The sequence below is a fragment of the Rhinopithecus bieti genome, unplaced genomic scaffold (assembly GCF_001698545.2).
Source record: "Rhinopithecus bieti isolate Rb0 unplaced genomic scaffold, ASM169854v2 scaffold_11944, whole genome shotgun sequence".
NCBI lineage: Eukaryota > Metazoa > Chordata > Mammalia > Primates > Cercopithecidae > Rhinopithecus > Rhinopithecus bieti.
Genome location: NW_016807378.1, coordinates 378,323 through 396,683, shown reverse-complemented (window position 1 = coordinate 396,683; position 18,361 = coordinate 378,323). Strand labels below are relative to the sequence as shown.

General features: G+C 43.1%; 1 long non-coding RNA gene across 1 annotated transcript in view; it reads left to right on the top strand.

Moving 5' to 3' along the window:
- LOC108535514 (uncharacterized) overlaps positions 1–18,095 on the top strand; it is a 60,979-nt gene extending 42,884 nt beyond the window's left edge. Inside the window, exons 2-3 of the long non-coding RNA XR_014485101.1 lie at positions 17,060–17,185; positions 17,902–18,095. This is a non-coding gene — a long non-coding RNA (uncharacterized LOC108535514). The remainder of the gene's footprint in view (positions 1–17,059; positions 17,186–17,901) is intronic.
- The last annotated feature ends 266 nt before the right edge of the window (positions 18,096–18,361 follow it).

Genomic DNA, 18,361 nt, shown 5'->3' with positions numbered 1-18,361 from the left:
CTGCTGGATCCCAAGAATCTAAAATAGGGCCTGGCTCACAATTGGTGCTAAATTTTTTTTGAACAAATGACTAAATGGATGAGTAAGCAACAATCCCTAAAGTAGCAGCCAAAGAACCACAGCTACTGTTATAGAAGTGGGTAACCCCAGAAGATTCTGGTAAGAGTGTGAGTTGATGGGAGAAGGTTCCTCAGAAGCATCAAGACTAGAAACCAAGCACCATATATCCAAGAACAGCATATATCCTGGGTAGTTTTGCCCCTCTCCACCCTTTTCTACCCTCCTCTACATTCTGAAAAGATGGGCTTTATAGAGGCATTATTCAGATTACTTTTTCCTTTGGCTTCTGGTTGAGTTCAGTCAGTGGGGTGCTTCATCAGCAGATCAGAGGCGGAAAGGGAGAAGTCTGAATACTTATTCTTCCAGCTCCCTCCTTGCCATGTTTCTTTACTGATGCCCTCACCCCTATCAGTAAATGCTCTCCTACAGCCATAGCTCAGCCCAGAACTGGTAAGTGCATCTGTCCTTTACCCCTTCAGACCTAAGGGGTAGTGGCAGGATCCCACAGCTGCCAGCCTCAGGGTGCTTACCATCTCTTGTGAGTTGCCTCAACCCTGCTCACTTCACTGTAAATAGTCCCTTCATTAAATTATTTCAATCATTCTTAGACAGGAAAAACCTTGCCAGACACAGCTCAAAAAATTATCGGACTAGCATCAATAATAAGAGATCAAGGAATTAGAGCCAGAAAGAAAAGAAATCATGGCATAGTGATGCTTCTGCCCCTAAATCCATTATGAAAAGGGGTCAGGCCAATTTCACATGAAGGGGCAGGGCCACAGAACCTCTTTGAGTAACAACACTGCCAAGTCCGATTCCCAAAGAAGATTCCAACTCCATCTTTGAGGTCTTTCCCACCTCCTGCATGTTGGGAAGGATGCACACCCCAGTGAAAATGCGGATTGGCAGAGGCAGCCTTGGGAGAATGTGTCATGCGCTGCTTCCTCCTTGGACCTTTCAGCCAAGCCCACCCACGCTACAGCAACACAAAGGCTTCTTTGTGGTCAGTGTCCAGCATTGACCAGCTCCTCTTTGCTGCCAACCATGTTCCGCTTTCAGTTTGTCCTATTCTTGACCCTTGCTTTTTAGTTGTTTTTTTGTTTTTTGTTTTTTTCCTTCTTGGCCTTGATCCTTCCTTTTGGATTTAGTGGCTAAACATAGTTTCCCTGTTGACCTTCAGTTCTCTCTAGGGACTTTGGCTCACATTCACCACTCTATTTTCACTCCTGGATGCGTATACAGAATGCATTGACCCAACAGCATCTGGCCGCTTACACAGTACCCTGGGATATGAGTGTGCATGTGAGTGCATGTGTTTAAATGTGTGTATATATGAATGCACATGTGTGAGTGCACATGGCAGGAAAATATCAAACTGCATGAGTCTCAACCTTGGCTCCACCACTCACTAGATGCATGGTTTAGGACAAGTTACATATCCTCTCTGTTCCTCAGTTTCCTCATCTGTAAATCTATTAGCAATGTTTTTAAAAGTACCTACCTTATAAGGTTTATAACATAGTAGGATTATACCTACTATGTTAAAGAGGGGGTGACCCCTTTGTGAGCAGGCAGGGTCATGCGATTATTTCTGGCCAATAAGTTGTGAGCAGAAGTCATCTGTGCCACTTACCTGCTGATGTGAGGTCCTCTAGAACTTTCCTTTCCTCTGCCACTAAGGCCATCCATGTTCCAGATACTGGCTGCTTGAGTTCCAGATTGAGAACTTTGGAACACAGACCCCAGCAATCCACCATGAACAGGGAACAAAGAGAGAAATTAGTTTTGTCATGGTAAACCATATGTTGAAATTGTTTGTTAACACAGCCTAACCTATCCTGTACTGACTAAAACAACTGTTGTAAGGACTGAGATAATTCATATGAAAAGCTCTTAGTACATTATCCAACCCATCAAAAACACTCAATAAACATTAGTTATTATCATTTGTATGACTGGGACTATTTTTATCATTATAGTTCACCCTTGAACAACATGGGTTTGAACTGCCCAGGTCCTCTCATAGGTGGATTTTCTTCCACCTCTGCCACCCTGAGACAGCAAGACCAATTCCTTCTCATCCTTCTCCTCCTCAGCCTACTCAACATGAAGATGACAAGGATTAAGACTTTTATGATGACCCACTTCCAGTTAATTAATAGCAAATAGATTTTCTCTTCCTTATGATCTTCTTAATGACATTTCTTTTTCTTTAGCTTGCCTTATTGTAAGAACACAATTTAACATACAAAATACGTCTTAATCAACTATTTATCTTATCAGTAAGGCTTCCAGTCAAGAGTATATTATTAGTATTAAGGTTCTGGGGAATCAAAAGTTATACACAGATTTTTTGACTGTATGGGGGTCAGCACTCCCAACTCCTTCACTGTTTGAGAGGCAACTGTATTTGTGTGGGTAGGGATGTGTGTATATAAGAGTGTTTCCTTTGTTAGATCAAACTGTTTCAACAACCTTCCATTCTCAGCACTTGAGAATTCAGGTGAGCCATAATCCAAACTCTCAGTACAGTTTAAAGGTAGAGTTTCCTGACCTGAGGGATTCCTAAGAGGGTGTTCTAACATGAGCATCACACACAGACAGTGAACATGCCCCAAAAACTGTAATAGGCAAGTCATATTATGGATTTAACTTCCTTGATGTAGGCTAAAGTGGTAGCAAAACCAGAGATGGTTCCTTTGGCCATGGATTAGAGACAGGAGAGAGGCTGTGTTGGATCCTCGCCTTTCTGTACAGTCTGAATGATTGTTGGTCTGCGGGGACCACAGAAGACCTCCAATTAATTATTACTGGAGAACATGAAATCATAAACAAAATTCCTTGTAATAAATTTTTCAAATGAGATTGCATGTTTTATTTACAGTACTGGCCCATTTTGGGCTTTAAATCTATGAACAAAAACAAACATGCTTTTTTATCAAACAGACGGGGAATAGAAGTATTCAATATCCTTTCTTTCTCTCCTTGCCAAGGAGGACATGCACTCTGTGCTACAGAGGAAGGCAGGCCCAGGCTTTGTCGGCTGGTAGAATAAATGGACTCATTTTGCTTTGCAGAGGAAGGTTTAAGCTATAAAGATCCTTCCACATGGTGGGGAGGTGGGGGGGGATGGGTAGCAGGGAAGAAAGGAAAAGCGAAAACAAAGGGTCTTGCTGAGGTTCAGATGTTTTACTTCTTAATTCAGCATGGTATCTGAGTTTAAAATAGAACATATGCAAAGTGTAAACTTCTAAAACTGAAACAGCTATCATCAGGCATGTTTCTATAGCTAAAAAATCAGAAACCCACTTTATCTGAGCATTCTACAGAAAAAGTGAACCAAGTAGAAGATAGATTCTGGCCCAAGGTCTCATTTGCCTTTTGTCTGCCTGTAGCCTAGCAAGGTCATTCTGAACCTTTGGGGAGAGGCATCTTATATAAATTCATATTAGTCCTCATAGCCTCAGATCTGGTGGGCTCAGAAATGTTGTTGCCAAAATGTCTATAAAGATGTATTTTCTCACAAATATTGGTGATGAATCAGTGAATACAGGTCTACTGGAATAATGGAAGAGCCCATTAAACACTTAGCTAGGCACCAGTTTGGAGTAAAACCCTGAAGGGCAAGGTTGTTGTTTTCCAGTGTGTGGTATAAGCATAAATCAAACAGCAATATATTGTGCTGTGTTTCTCTATTAGCTTCCCGCAGCTGCTGTAAAAACTTGCCATAAACTTGGTGACTTAGAAATTTATTCTCTCACAGTTCTGGAGGCCAGAAGTCTGAAATCAGTATCACTGAGTCAAAGTCAAGGTGTTGGCAAGACCATGCCTCTCCCAGAAGCTCTAGAAGCAAATCCATTTTCTGCCTCTCTCATCTTCCTAGTTCCTGCCACCTGTTCTTGGTTTGTGGCCATATCTTTCCAACGTTTGCCACGAGCTTCTCATTGCCTTCTCTTCTATCTGCATCTCTGCTCTCACTGCCTCTCTAAGGATGCTTTGATTACATTTAGAATCCATTCAGATAATCCAGGGTAATCTCTCCATCTCAAAATCCTTAACTTAATCCACATCTACAAAGACACTTTTTCCATATAAGATTACATTTTCTGATTCCAGAGATGAAAACTTGATATCTTTTAGGGCCATGACTGAGCCCACTATTGGTTCCTGTAGTCCAGGAACCAAATGTGAAAGTAGAATTGTCCTCTCTCACTCTCATGACCCACCTGCAGTATTTGTGTTTCCCATCCTCATAACCTTAATTTCTGCTGGATTAATAGTTCTGTTTCCCGGGGAAAGAGCATTTTCACCAGGGGACACAATAAGTATTCCACTAAAGTTGAAACTATGATTCCTACCAGGTCACTTTGGGCTCCTCATCAGGTAGAGCAGGAAGTAAAGGAATGGGACCTGCTGGAGGCACTTAGGTTACTGCTATAAAGTGAGGGCAAAGAGGAAAGTGACCAGAACTCAGAAAGTTCAAAGGGAGTCTTTGGTTCTTCTACAACTAGTGGAAATCGTGAATCAAAAATGGCAGCATTCAAGGCCTAACCAGAGCAAGATCACTAAGACTCAGACTCCTCTGAGATGAAAGTCTAGATCACCAAAATCACTCAGTCTAGATCGCTCAGGGCAAACAACCTGAGGTGTTTACCAAGGGTGAGGAAAATCTAGAATGGGTGGAAGAAGAGAGAGATGATCACAGTTATTTAAAAATCCCCAATAAGTTTATTCAACCAAGCCTCCTGTATTGAGTCTGGAGATGCCTTTGGTGTCTGCAGTGGATTCTGTGGGCACCAACTGGGTCCCTGCTTCATGACTAAAGCTCTTATTTCTCCAGCTGCTGAGAGTGTCACATGCTGATGGCTTCTGCTGAGCTTCTTTCCTTGGAATTACTTTTTGTAGAAGGGGAAATCTAATTTATGCCCCCTCCCTACAGCAAGACACATTCAATGACTGGTTGGTGTGAGGGTACGAAAGTGAAGTTACCCTGTCTTGACTTGGAACATCTCTGAAGGACCATCCCAGCTCCAGGGATCCTTCTGGAATTGGCAGATCCCCTGTTGCAAGTGCATTACCATTTAATTTCTGCCTCTGTCCAACTCTGCTTCCCTTATCCTCTGAGTTATTCTTCACAACGCTGTCCAATATCACCTACAGTCTGTTTCCAGGAACCTTGACCTAAGACAGGGCTCCACATCACCTCCTCTGAGCTCACCTCTGAGTTTAGGGACAGCTTCAGCGAATACCACCATGCAAGCTCAGACTTACCTCACACTGACCAGACCCCACCTCAACCATGGGCTGCACATCTATTCACTTTCGTGAGGATCTAGGGCCCTCACCCGCTCCGTGAGAAGCCACTTGGTCTTTACATATGCAGAGCCTGGAAACGCAGATGAACTATTGACCTCAAGTGAGCAAACCTAAACTGAGGGGGTATGGGAACTGAGAGGTAAATCATCCAGCTTCCTGTCCCTCAGATGAATCATCCTGGGATGTGGTCTAGACACCACTCAGAAGCCTGCAGCAGAATATAGCCCCTGAGGCCCAAAGCGGCAACCTCAATAATATACCTTTATATTGACTTTTCCTCCCCAATCTCTGCTTACTGGGATTATCTCCTTATAACTAAGTTCTTCTCTCAGGCTTTGCTTGGGGAGAGACCAGACATCCAGGTACCACATTAGCTAGGTGGCTGTTGCTATCCCCTACAGCTTTATCTTTCTCAAAGCAGAGAAATTTGGGGGAAGTGGGCAGCTCACAAATTCCTTTTGATGGGTATATAATGAAAAGGAAAATGTCATATGTCAAAACCTACTGTGTGCCAGAACCTATGTCAGGGATACAGCAATGAGTAAACTGAAATCTTTTCCCAGAGGAAGCTTGCATTCAGTAAGTGTGGATGGCCAGGATAAGAAGTAGGAATGAGATACACATTGAAAGGTGAAGTGGGAAGAGACCAAGGAAAGAATGGTTCCCTCTCATTAGAAAAATCAACAGGGGGGCCAGACATGGTGACTCACACCTGTAATCCCAGCACTCTGGGAGGCCGAGGTGGGTGGATTATCTGAGGTCAGGAGTTTAAGAGCAGCCTGGCCAACATGATGAAACCCCATCTCCACTAAAAATACAAAAATTAGCTGGGCGTGGTGGTGGGTGCCTGTAGTGCCAGCTAGTTGGGAGGCTGACGCAGGAGAATTGCTTGAACTGGGAGGTGGAGGTTGCAGTGAGTCAAGGTCGCACCATTGCCCTCCAGCCTGGGTGACAGAGCGAGTCTCTGTCAAAAAAAAAAAAAAAAAAAGAAAAGAAAAGAAAGAAAGTGAAAAAGAAAAATCAACAGGGGCTTCATAGAAGAGGCGGAATTTGAGAAAAGCAAAGTGAGGTGAGGAGAGCCCAGGGACAAGAAAGGGCAGGGCTGGCTAGGATCACTGGGAAAAGCTCAGTTGGGATGTGGCGTCAGGTGTGGCAATGAAGGTCACTGAAGATACAGCTGGAGGTGAGGACTGTGTTGGGAACTCTTGAGTGCCAGAAAGTGGATCCTGGGCATTGTTCTTCTTTGAGACATGGTCTAGTTGAGGTGCTGGAAGTGATATAGCCTTCAGGATACACTATGGCCCACTTAACAGGAAGTGGGGAAAAGTGTTTTGACATATGAACCAGCAGGTTTTTCGTTGGTTCCAGGAGAAAGTGTGTGGTAGCTGGCAGGCAACTAATCAAAAGAGCTAGCATTTATTGAACAGTTATTATATACCAAACAGTGATCTTTATGTGTATTATATAATGTAATCCTCATAGCAACCTTATGAGGTTGATCCTTATAATATCTCTATTTTACAGGCAAGGAAACAGAGATTGAAAAAGGCCAAGTAACTCCCCCCACTTATCCCAGGTCTTAGCCTTATAGCTGTTAATGTGATCCATGCAGACTGACATGTCCATGCCCAGAATTTAACCATGATGCTGGCTGGGTGAGGTGAGGGCTAGGCAAGACTAGCATCAGCCAGAGCTTTTGAGCATGGTCCAACACCCAGAGGCCCTTTGTTCATCACAGGGTGTTGTGATGGGGGAGGGGTTAAGAATAGGAAGTGGAAGTGAGGTCTGACCCCTAATTTCAGGATTAGGGATGGGGGTAGCATCATTTTAGCATTACTCAAAAGAGTCTTCCTAACCTTCTCTAGGTTTGAGCTACTTGATGGCTACATATTTCACCCCTCTGTTTTCAAGCCTGCAAGCAGGGTAGGAATTCTCCATTCTGAACTGGGATTTCATGGTTCACCTTTATAACTCCTTGCAACCATTGCTGCCACTGGCTTTGAATCTCTCAGTTTCCATCTCTTCAAATACCTGTATCTTTAAGTAGCCCCTTTAAGATACTAATAATTTATTTATGAAGCATTATTCAAACATAGATCCATCTGCTCCACGATGTTCACTCATTAATAATAATAACAATAGCTAACACAAATACCTACATGCATCTTATTAAATTCTCATAACAAACTTCCTTGTGAGGTAAGTATAGTATTACTATCTCCATATTTCAAACAAGGAAGCTGAGATACAAAGAGGCAAGATAATAAGTGCAAAGTCACTCAGTTGTAGCGAGTTGAAGAAATTGATGGAGCCATTTCACTAAGTCTACTTGAAAGCACCATTAAGCTGCTGAAAACTCAGCTGGGGCGATTGGGTGCTCTCTGGGCTCTCATCTCTGGAACTCTCTCATGACAGGTATTGTTCCTGCCAGCAAGATCATACAGATATGCTTGTTTACTGAGTGCCTCTTATAAGCCCAGACCCTTGTCACACATTGTGTCATTTCACCCTTACAATGTCCTGTCAAGAAGGTATGGCTAACATTATCCCCATTTGATAGATTAAGAACCTGAGAGTCAGACAGAATTATTAACTTAAGTTCACACAATTGTTCTCAAAGGGCTCATAGTCTAGACAGGGGATAAACACATTCTTTAAAATAAGTAGATACAGTACAGCATGGTCAGCTGATCATTAAGAGCTGTGAGAGCACCCAGGAGGAAACAATGGTCTCAGCGCGGCCATAGCAGGAGATGGCAGGAGGATATAGGAGAAGAGTCTGGAAAGGTGTCCCGAGGTGGCATTTTTGCTGAGTTCCTAGGGAGAGGAAGCATATTGTAGGGGAGGAATTGGGAGAACAGCATTCCAAGGAGTCCAGGGAACAACTGTCCAGTGAGCTAGTGGCGGGTAAAAGTTGGCATATTCTGGAAGGATGAGTTTGGCATAACAAGAGCACTAGATGCAATGAGGAGATGTAACTGTGGAGAATAAAGCCAGGGTAAGATCCTGGAGGACCCTACAAGTGATTCAAGGGAGCTTGGATGGTATCCTGGAAATAATGGGAAACTTTTCAAGTCCTGGAGGAATGTGAGAAGATTTCAATAGGTATCATCCAGAGTGGAAATGGGGATGCAAATGGAGAAGAAGGGAAAACAGAAGAAACATTTAAGGGGTCAAATAAAAATGTCTTGGGGCTTTTGGTGTCCCAAGACATCAAAATGGCTTGGGATGGGTGTGTAATGACTATGAGCAAGGACTTTACCAGTGACCCTCCAGTTTCCATATCTGGAGATTGGATGGATGGATGGTGGCATTCATTGAATTAAGAAGGAACAGCATGAGGGAGAGTGATATTGGAATGGCGTGTATCAGCTGAACTTGAGGAGCCATGACATTCCAAGGGAAAGCTGTCTGGGAGGTCAGTGGACCTGAGAAGCAGGAGAGATAGATTGAGTTAATCTGCTCAGCAGATTAGGGAGTGTTTACTAGGTGCCAAGCCCTGTGCTTAATGTTGTTGATTTAGAGTGGGATGGTCCAAGATTCCACTCTGGGAGCTCATAATCTATAAGGAAAGTGGACCAGCAAGTGTCCTGCCATGTCATAGAAGCCAAGGCATGTCCTGGGTCTAAGACAGAAGCATAAAAGAAGTAATGTCTAACTCTACTGTGCAGGGAATAGTTAAAAAAAAAAAAGATAACAGAAAAAAGAAGGTTTTAGGCTTTATGTGGGAAGGACCTGAGATCTGAGTCTTGAAGGAACAGAAGGAGTTCACAGCCAGACAATGGAGGAAAGGGCGTTCTAGGTAGAGGGCACAAGCACATAAAGGTGCATGGAGCCTGCATTCTCAGTATGCTTGGCAGTGGATGTGGGAGGTAGGAACAGGAAGGGTTATGAGTTACAACACTGAAGAGATCAGCAGAGGACAGATGGCAGAGAGTCTCAAATGCTACGTTAAGTGGTTTGGAATATTCTCTGGAAAGTGGAATCCACTAGAGGAATTTAAGCAGGAAAGTGGCATGATTGAATTTGGGATTTGGGATTTTGGAGTTAGAGAATAGCAGTCAAAATTATAGGAGTAGATCTGATCTTTCAGATAAATAAATAAATAAATCAAAGATTGAAGATTTATTCTGGAGATAGTCAAAGAACTTCATACCTTCTGGCCCAGGTTGAGCTCGTATCAAGTCATTATCATTATTAAAAACTAACTTCTATGAAGCACTTATTCAGTGCCAGACACTATTCTAAGCACTTTATATATATTTGCTCATTTACTCCTCATAATAACCCCATGAGATAAGTTAACTGCAAAACGACTGGGCCAGGACCTGGAGCTGAGATTTGAACCCAAGTCAGGGCTTCAGAGCTGATAAGACTTCTCCACTCAAATATGCAGGCCCCCTGAAATAATAACAGATAACATTTGTGAAGTCTTAATAGGTATCAGGCGCCTTATTTGCACTACCTAATTTGGTCTTCATAACAACCTCATAACAGATGAGAAAATGGAGACACAGAGGGGCACATGCAAGTTATTTAACTCGCCCAAGTTGGAACAACTAATAAGTGGCCAAATTTAATCCAAGCATTCTGACTTGAAAGGCTGTGCATGTAATAACTTGTCAGCTCTGCTGACTCTGTAAGTTTTCCATAAATACTAGCTGAATTGATAGATGGGTGGTTGCAAGAACAATATTTCTAAGAATTGGCTTCTGCAGCCCCAAGATCCAAGCATCACCAGGCCAAACACCCAGATGGTGATTTTCCACGAAGCTGAGGAGCAGAGTGTAGTGCGGCTGGCTCCTACTCCAACTAGCCTGCTTCTGTAGCCTGATCCTTGCAGGGCAGGTGGGCATCAAAGGCTGCGGGGACTGGGTGGGATCAGCCTACAGCCCCCTCATTGGCCTGGCCTCATCAAAGGCACCTGTGCCAGACTCTGCTCCATTCCAAGCCTGGGCAGATCAAAGGGCCCCGTACAGAAGTTGGGTTTCTGAGCAGCTCCAGTTCTGATCATCGATTGTCACTTTGGCAATGACAGCAGAGTCCAACATGACAAGACTGCCACAGCGAAGGCTCCTGGGGCAGACATCAGAGCACAGCTCCAAAGGCTGGGAAGCTGTCTGAGACCCCTCTGGGCCTGCACCCTTGGTGGGAAGAGAAGGAGGAACTAGAGAGGCCCCTAAGGAAAATGTTTGGAGCAAGATCACTAGAGTAAAGTTGATACAGGCAAGAAACCTGACCTTGGCATTTATATTCTTGCCATGGAACCATGAGATCTGATTACTTCATGTGTCTGGAAAGAACTGTTGACATGCCCACATGTTTTTATTCTCATGCACACACATGCACAAACCTCAATATATACACACACCTGAATCACTTGCCCAGACATACATACATTATAAACGTGTCCCTACACATGAAGATTCTCACACAAACACAAGCAAAAATATTCACAAACACATTCTCCTAATACTAATCATACTTGCCTACATACACGTGTATGCATATATACACACAGCACTATACATACTTACAGATGCAAACACGTATCCACACACATATACATGCCTGCTCATTCATGGGGCACACATTTTATAATATATTCTGCCAGTTGCCGGGGTCTAACTCTAACATTTTTCTCTCAAATGATGAGAATCATCCAAATAAAAAGACTTTAAGTGCAGGAATAGCCTATTGCATAGATCCGGCTGCTAGCCATTCTCCAACTCCTCTGCAGGAAAATCTAGAGGAAATGTCCCAAATTGTACCAAACAGGATTTATGTTAGCTCTTGGAAGGGATTTCCTGCCAATAAGAGCTAATAAAAATATCAGCATGTTAGAATTCTGTTTATTGAGGAATATTTGGTTGCCAGAAATTTGAACAATTGGAATATCAATTTTGCCTCAGTTGTATGCTCTGAAGCAATAGATTTTAAAAATAGTTATATGTTTTGAATCAATACATTTTTAAAAAAATATAATGGCCTAGCTGTAAATCAGAGGGATTTATTATAATTTGGGGAGCTGAAAATGCTTTAGTTTAAAAGTCAATTAACATCAGAGTTCAGTTTCATTGAAGATTTAACAAATGAGCATAATTAGGGTATTTGAGTTAGGATAGTGTTTAAGCACCTTCTTGCTCATAATAACATCACATAACTGAGAAAAGTAGCATAGGATGCTTTGAAACCAGCCTAGGTATCATCTCCTCCAGGAAGTCCTCCCTGACTCTTCCCTGCCTAGACTGGAGTGGGCATTAGTAGTTCACGGTGTGTGTGTGGTGTGGCACCTAGTCATCTTTCAGGACATAAGTTCTCACCCTCTGGGCTGCTGATAGGATTGGGTGCTAAGAAGTCACAGGAGAATCTCTCTCCAGCACTCGCTCTCAGCAAAAAGAAGCCACCTCACCCATGGTTATGCCCCATCCCCAGGCAGTGTGCCATTAATAATGACTGGTTGATGTGGGGCTACAAAGTTCTGGCCCTTTTGCTTAAATGAGACAATAAGAAAGGGTTGTCCCAGTTCCCAAGCTTCCTGTAGGATCAGCTGCAGCCTCTGTTGTGACTGCATCACAGCGCAACTTCTTCCTCTCTGGACTGCATTCGCTCCTTCAAAGGTGTTGTTTCTGAGAATGTACCCCAATAAACCTCCTGCACCCAAAGCTTAAAAGACTTAGAAACTGTCTCCCACCTAACTTGACCAACAGCAGCATCTTTCCTCAGTGTGCCCATGTTTTTGTGTATTCCTCTCCTTTTCTCACAGCCAATACCCAAACGTCAGTAAATGTGTTACAGAAATATCCCTAATCTCATCTCTCATTGCCTCCTTGGCTACCGCTCTGGTACCAGGCACCATGACCTCTTCCCTGGCCCATTTGCAACAATCTCCAAACTGGCTGCTCTACTTCTGCTCCTGACCTTCACAGTCTATTCACAGCACAGTTACAGGGTAACCCTGTCAAAACATCATTTAGTCATGTCAATTCTTTGCTCAAAATCTTTTTTTGAAAAATATCCAAAGTCCTTACCATGCCTGCTGGACCTCCACTCTCCATGACCTGGCCCTCTTCTCCTTCTATGCCTTCCTCTGCTCCTTTGTCCTCCTTCATTCATTCCCCTCCAGGCCTGCTGCCTTTCCTGCTGTTCCTTCAACACACGAGACCCGCTCCTGCCTCAGGATCTTTGCACTTGATGGTCCCCCTTCCCAGACTCCTGGGACTTATTCCTTCAGTGCATTTAATTCTCCCCCAAATGCCACCTTATCTGAGAGGCCTTCTCTAGCTTATCTAAAATGCCACAGTTCCACACCTGCCACACTCTGTTGCCTTTCCTACCTGACATTTCTTCATAGGACTTATCACCACCTAACATATTATATAATCATTTATTATCTGTGTCTCCCAAAAAGGAGAGCATGGACTTTGACCTACTTGTTGCTATGTTCCCAGTGCCAGACATCAAGTAAGATCTCAATAAATATTTGCTGAATAAATTAATTGGTTTATAGTGTTCTTTTGTGTGTCTGTATCCTTCACTAGACTGTGAGCAGCTGGGCTCAGTACTGGATCTTGTTTCTTTCATCATAGTAAGTACCAAGCCCAGAGCCTGGAACATGGTAGGCTAGGCAAGCAATAATATTTGAGACGAATGAATGAACAAATGGATAAGACCAATGACGTGGCCTGCAACAAGCAACATTGGTCCTCTTTGACCTCACTGTTCTATGTTAAATAAAAATGATACTAGCATACACCCTATCTACCTCAAGAGGTTTTTGTTAAAAGTTAATAATATACTCTACCAACCTCAAAGGCACTTCTAAATAGCCAAGGGTGCCATATCCATGCAAAAGTTCCTAATTCGTCTTTGTGTAATGGCATCCATGGCAAATTGGTTCCAGGCCCCCCCGCAGACACTGAAATTTGTTCATGCTCAAGTTCCTTATATAAAATGGTATAGTATTTGCATATAACTCCCACACATTCTCTCATATACTTTAAATCACCTATAGATTACTTATAATACCTAATACAATGTAAATGCTATGTAAATAGTTGTATTGTCTTTTTATGTGTATTATTATTTATTGTTATATTATTATTTTTTCAAATGTTTTCGATCCAGGGTTGGTTGTGGAACTTATAGCTGTGGAAAGCCAACTTATTGGGCCTGAAGGAAGATAAATCAGTAATTCAAACAGGACTTCTAGATCCCATGAGGACTCCATGATGGAAGATTTAGCCAACATCTCCAGGCTACTTTGAACTACAGACATTAGGCCTTTACGATACTATCTTTATAAAGCAATGGCTTTGTATGCTTGCTGCCTAATAATTTCAGATCTTCTCTTTAATCAGCCTGTGAATGTTTTCACTGTAAGACATAATATACCAATGACAATAAAAACAAGTAATAAAATGAGAAGAAAAAGCCCTCTAATAAATTCCAGAACCAAAGCAGATTTCAGAAACTAGCTTTTATTAGTCAAGCCCTATAGACAAGTAACTGACATAGAAATCTGGGCTTGGAACAATTCAACAGTGCTCTGAAACAGGGATAGTGGTGGTGGTACAAATCATACCATGTACAAAGCAGAGTACCTTGAGCTCTCTGCCCATTTACGCCAGTGCTCCAAAGATCTCCTACTTTGTGGCATGCTGGCTTGTTCCTAAGAAGACTGCTTTATGGGATTTCATACATACATGCACATACTCAACACAACCAAATAAAGTTTTATAAGCAAGAAAGAAGCCCCACCTCCCAATTTCTGCCTTTCACTTTACTAGCCCTGGTTGATGGAATTTGTAGTTAGTTACTGAATCCAGTTCTATGTGTCACTGTTGCAGCCTGGGATCATCATCAAAGGTATGAAGGCTGACATGATCCTCATCTCACTGTCAATGATTTAAGATAAACACGGCTCCCATGAAATCCCATGGATTTCAGTTGTTACCCTGCATCTCAGTCTTCTCCCCATCTTGGGGACTGTGATGTGCCTGAAATTTACCACCTTGGCTTCTGTGACAAGCCCCCCAGGCACTTGTTCTTCTGAGATTCCAGTGGAGGTCCAAATGTGGGGATCTAGATTCCCCTAAGTAGAACAAACACTTTACTATGTCCACCATTTTAAGATTTGGGTTCATTTCCATAACAGTTTCCTTGCTATACTTAGAGCTGTCTTTTCCTCTTCCAGGCTGTCACAAGTTCCAACTGAGCAGCAGTCCTACTACAGGATTGATCATGCAAGGGCTTGGATGTGAGCTGATCTGTTTCACTTCCCTACTCCATTGTTGGGGTCCTCTAGCATCCTAGCCTTGAAATGGACTCTGGGTTGAGTCATCTTGATTTCCATGAAATTCCCTAGCAGGCTTTAGTGTCTAGTAATTTCAGAAAAAGTCAGGGGCCTAAGTAAATAACAAAAGGAGGCCAGATATCGGGTAAGTCCACAATAATTTGGTACCCTTGATTCGGTTCTACATGACATGGCCCAGCCACAGCCTACCCTGTCAGATGGTGGTTGATTCTAGACAAGGTGATAAAATTCATGTGAAGCTAAACAACACCTGAAAGAGATACAGAAAACATCTCTCTTCCTTATCCTCCAGACTTTACCAATCGCCGAAACATTTGGATTCTGATCCTCAAAGCTCTCTCTAATCTACTCCCTCATTGCCTCCCCTACTGCCACTGCCATGATTCAGACCTTCAGATATCCTGTATGTATAACAGAATAGTAATTTGAAATATTAACTCCAGTGCTTTTGTTCCCATTATTATTTCTACACATCCATGGTCTTTCCTCCATTAAAACTAGAACATAAAGCCTGAGCATCCATTGCCTCAGAGAAAGGTAGCTATAACAGAAATACAAAGAGCAAATTAATTACGGATGCAGCAGCCAGAATCCTAGCCTGAACAATAGACTAGAAAGAATACTTACAGAAAGCATAACGTTTAAAGAGCTGGTAGAATTGGCAGATAGTCAGAAGATTAATCAAGTGAATACCTGTTTGGACCCCTGAGAGGGGTCTCTGTGTCCTGCATGCCTAGTCTGAGCCCAATGGTGGAAAGCAGAAAATAGTTCTCCCTTTTATTTCAAGGATCTGAGGACAAAGAGAGCCTGTGCTCCCCTGCCCATCTTCTGCCTGGAAAGATGGCAACCTCCAGAATTCTCCCGTTAGCTATCAGGGAACAGAACAGTAAGGTTAGGTGTAGTTGCTTCAGACATCTAGGTTTAGGATCTAATTCAGACCCATTGTATTCCCCACAAAGCATAGCTGGAGAGTCCTCAAAAAAGTAGTGTCTAGACCTCCCTGTCTAGAAAATGAAAAGGTCACATGATGATCTTAGTGAAAAAGTGACCAGGAAGGCCCTGGATGTCAAAGATAGCCCTTGCCAACCCCCAACTGTAACTCTCATTCATCCTCATTCCATGACTTGATGCTATACAATCCCTTCCTCATGTGGAACTTAGATGCTACCACAAGGAGAAGGAAGAGACGGAGAAATCCCTGAACTAAGATTAAATATCTGCCAACACTGGACTTGGGTTCAAGTTTATAGAAAATTCGCTTCAGTTTTGCACACCTGATCTTGTGGGTTAGGAAACTATACCAGCTACCTGAAACTATTGCAATACAGTCCTAACTGGTTCCTCAGACACTACTTCTAGCTCCTCCAGTCTACCCCCAGCAACCAGAGGGAACTTTCGAAAACATGGATATAACCACACCTTTATGGGTGAGAAGCCAGGTTTTCAAGTAGGCAAATCTGTGTTCAGATTCCAGCTCTGCTGTATGTCAATTGCATGACCTCAGGCAAGTTATCAAACCTCTGTGAGTCTCATTTCTCTCATTCCATTATGAAATGGAAGAATCCCAAGGCTGCTTCATTTAATGCCACTGGGATTCCATGAGATGATGGAGGTCCTGGCACAGATTAGAAATTCAGTTAATATTGGCTGGTCCTTACCGTATCATGTTGTTAATCACCTCCTTAGCTTTGTGCATGTGCTCCTCCTCTTCCTCCTCCCAAAAGAAAACCAGAAACCATCTCCTCTATCAATTTATTCCCTGAGACATATGCTGGGCTGCCTTCCTCTGTGCCCCACAGGGTAGGTTTAGGGATTTCTCAGTGGTATACCTTCAGTCTTCCAAGCCCAGCTTAATCACAGCATTCATCACATATCATCTGGTGACTTCTCCATATTCTTCAAAGGCCAGAAATAATGCTTGATCTCTGGGCCCCCTTTTACCCTTGAGCATCCCTTACCCCAGAGAGTGCCCAAGAGATAGGAGAAAGCTCTTCTTAAAGGCAATGGGTAAGGGAGGGGTCAGGGGGCAGATTGAGGAAGAAGTGAGCTTGCAAGTTTGCCCGTGGTTCCTATGAAAGTCCTCCAGCCTGGAATGGCGTAAACCCAGGAGGCGGAGCTTGCAGTGAGCTGAGATCCAGCCACTGTGCTCCAGCCTGGGAGACAGAGCAAGACTCCGTCTCAAAAAAAAAAAAAAAAAAAGAAAGTCCTCCAGCCTGAGCCATGGGCCTAAGGCAGACTGGATCCCAGCAGGTTGGGACACAGGGTTGCCAGGTCAACTTTTATTTTCCCACATGGTATTTATCCCTTTGATCCTTGAACAGATCAAACAAAGCTCACTAATAAATGGCTTCCCTCCCTGCCTTTCAGAGCAGATCCTCAAACATAGCCTGCATCTCTCCCTGCTTCCCTCCCACTCTCCAGTTTTCCAGCCAGAGGCATTTGCTCTAAGGCCCAGGCTGTGGCCCACCTATCACCGCTACCCAAGTAGTACAGGTATGATTATCTGTTTAATTTCTTTAATTCAAATTGCACAAGAGAAATTTCAGGACTCACTCACTGATACATCATGGTTACTTACCTCTTGTCTAGGCCCTTGGGCAAGGATGTACTGATGCATCTACTATGATTGCCTGGTTATCTTGGTCTTGGAAGCACCTAGTAATGAAAGAACCCAGAGAAAAGATAAACAGGGCCAAGGGAGCCAAGATGAATCTTTCTGAGCCTATTTCTTCCTTTATGTAACTGGAATATTGTTTCTTGCCCCACCTACCTCACGAGGCTGAAGTGAGGATTAAGCAAGTTATGACTGTCAAAGTCCACTGGGAAGGATGGAGTTCTAGATACATATTGAGTTCCTCTAGTCCTTACATATTGCAAAAGACTTGGGTAAAGTTTCTGCAAGAGTTAGGCTGACCAATCTTCCTAGCTTACCCAGGACTGAGGGATTCCTTGGGATGCCGGAATTTCTGTACTAAAACCAAGAAAATCCAAGGCAAATCTGGTTGAGGTTGAGTTGGTCACCCTACACAGAGGTAGCACTTAACGAGTGTCTGTCCCGGGCTATAATGGTGTCCCTCAAAACTCATATGTTGAAGCACCAGTACTTTAGAATGTGACTGTATTCAAAGATGGGGCTTTGAAAGAGGTGATTAAGTTAAAAGGAGGCCTTCGGGGTGGGCTCTATTCCAATCTGACCGGTGTCCTTACAGGAAGAGGAAATTTGAAGAGGAAAAGAGGGACCGGGAATGGGGACACACCGAGAAAAGACCATGTGAAGACATGGCGAGAAGACAGCCAGCTGCAAGCCAAAGAGCGAGGCCTCAGAAGAAACCAACCCTGTCGACACCTTGACCTTGGACTTCCAGTCTCCAAAATTATGCGAAAATAAATTCCTGTTGTTTAAGCCACCCAGTCTGTAGTTTGTTATGGCAGCCTTGAGCAAACTAATACAATATCCTTGAAGAAAGAAGAATTATAAAACCTAACAGTTATGGGGCAGTAAATTGACATATTAATAACTCATTTAGTCTTCTCTTCACAGAAACTCTCTATGGGAGATATTATCATGTATCATTGTTTTACAGAGGAGAAAACTGAGGCACAAGAGGTCAAGTAACCTGCTTCAAAGTCATAACTAGTAAGTGAGTGACAGAGGCAGTTTCTTCACTC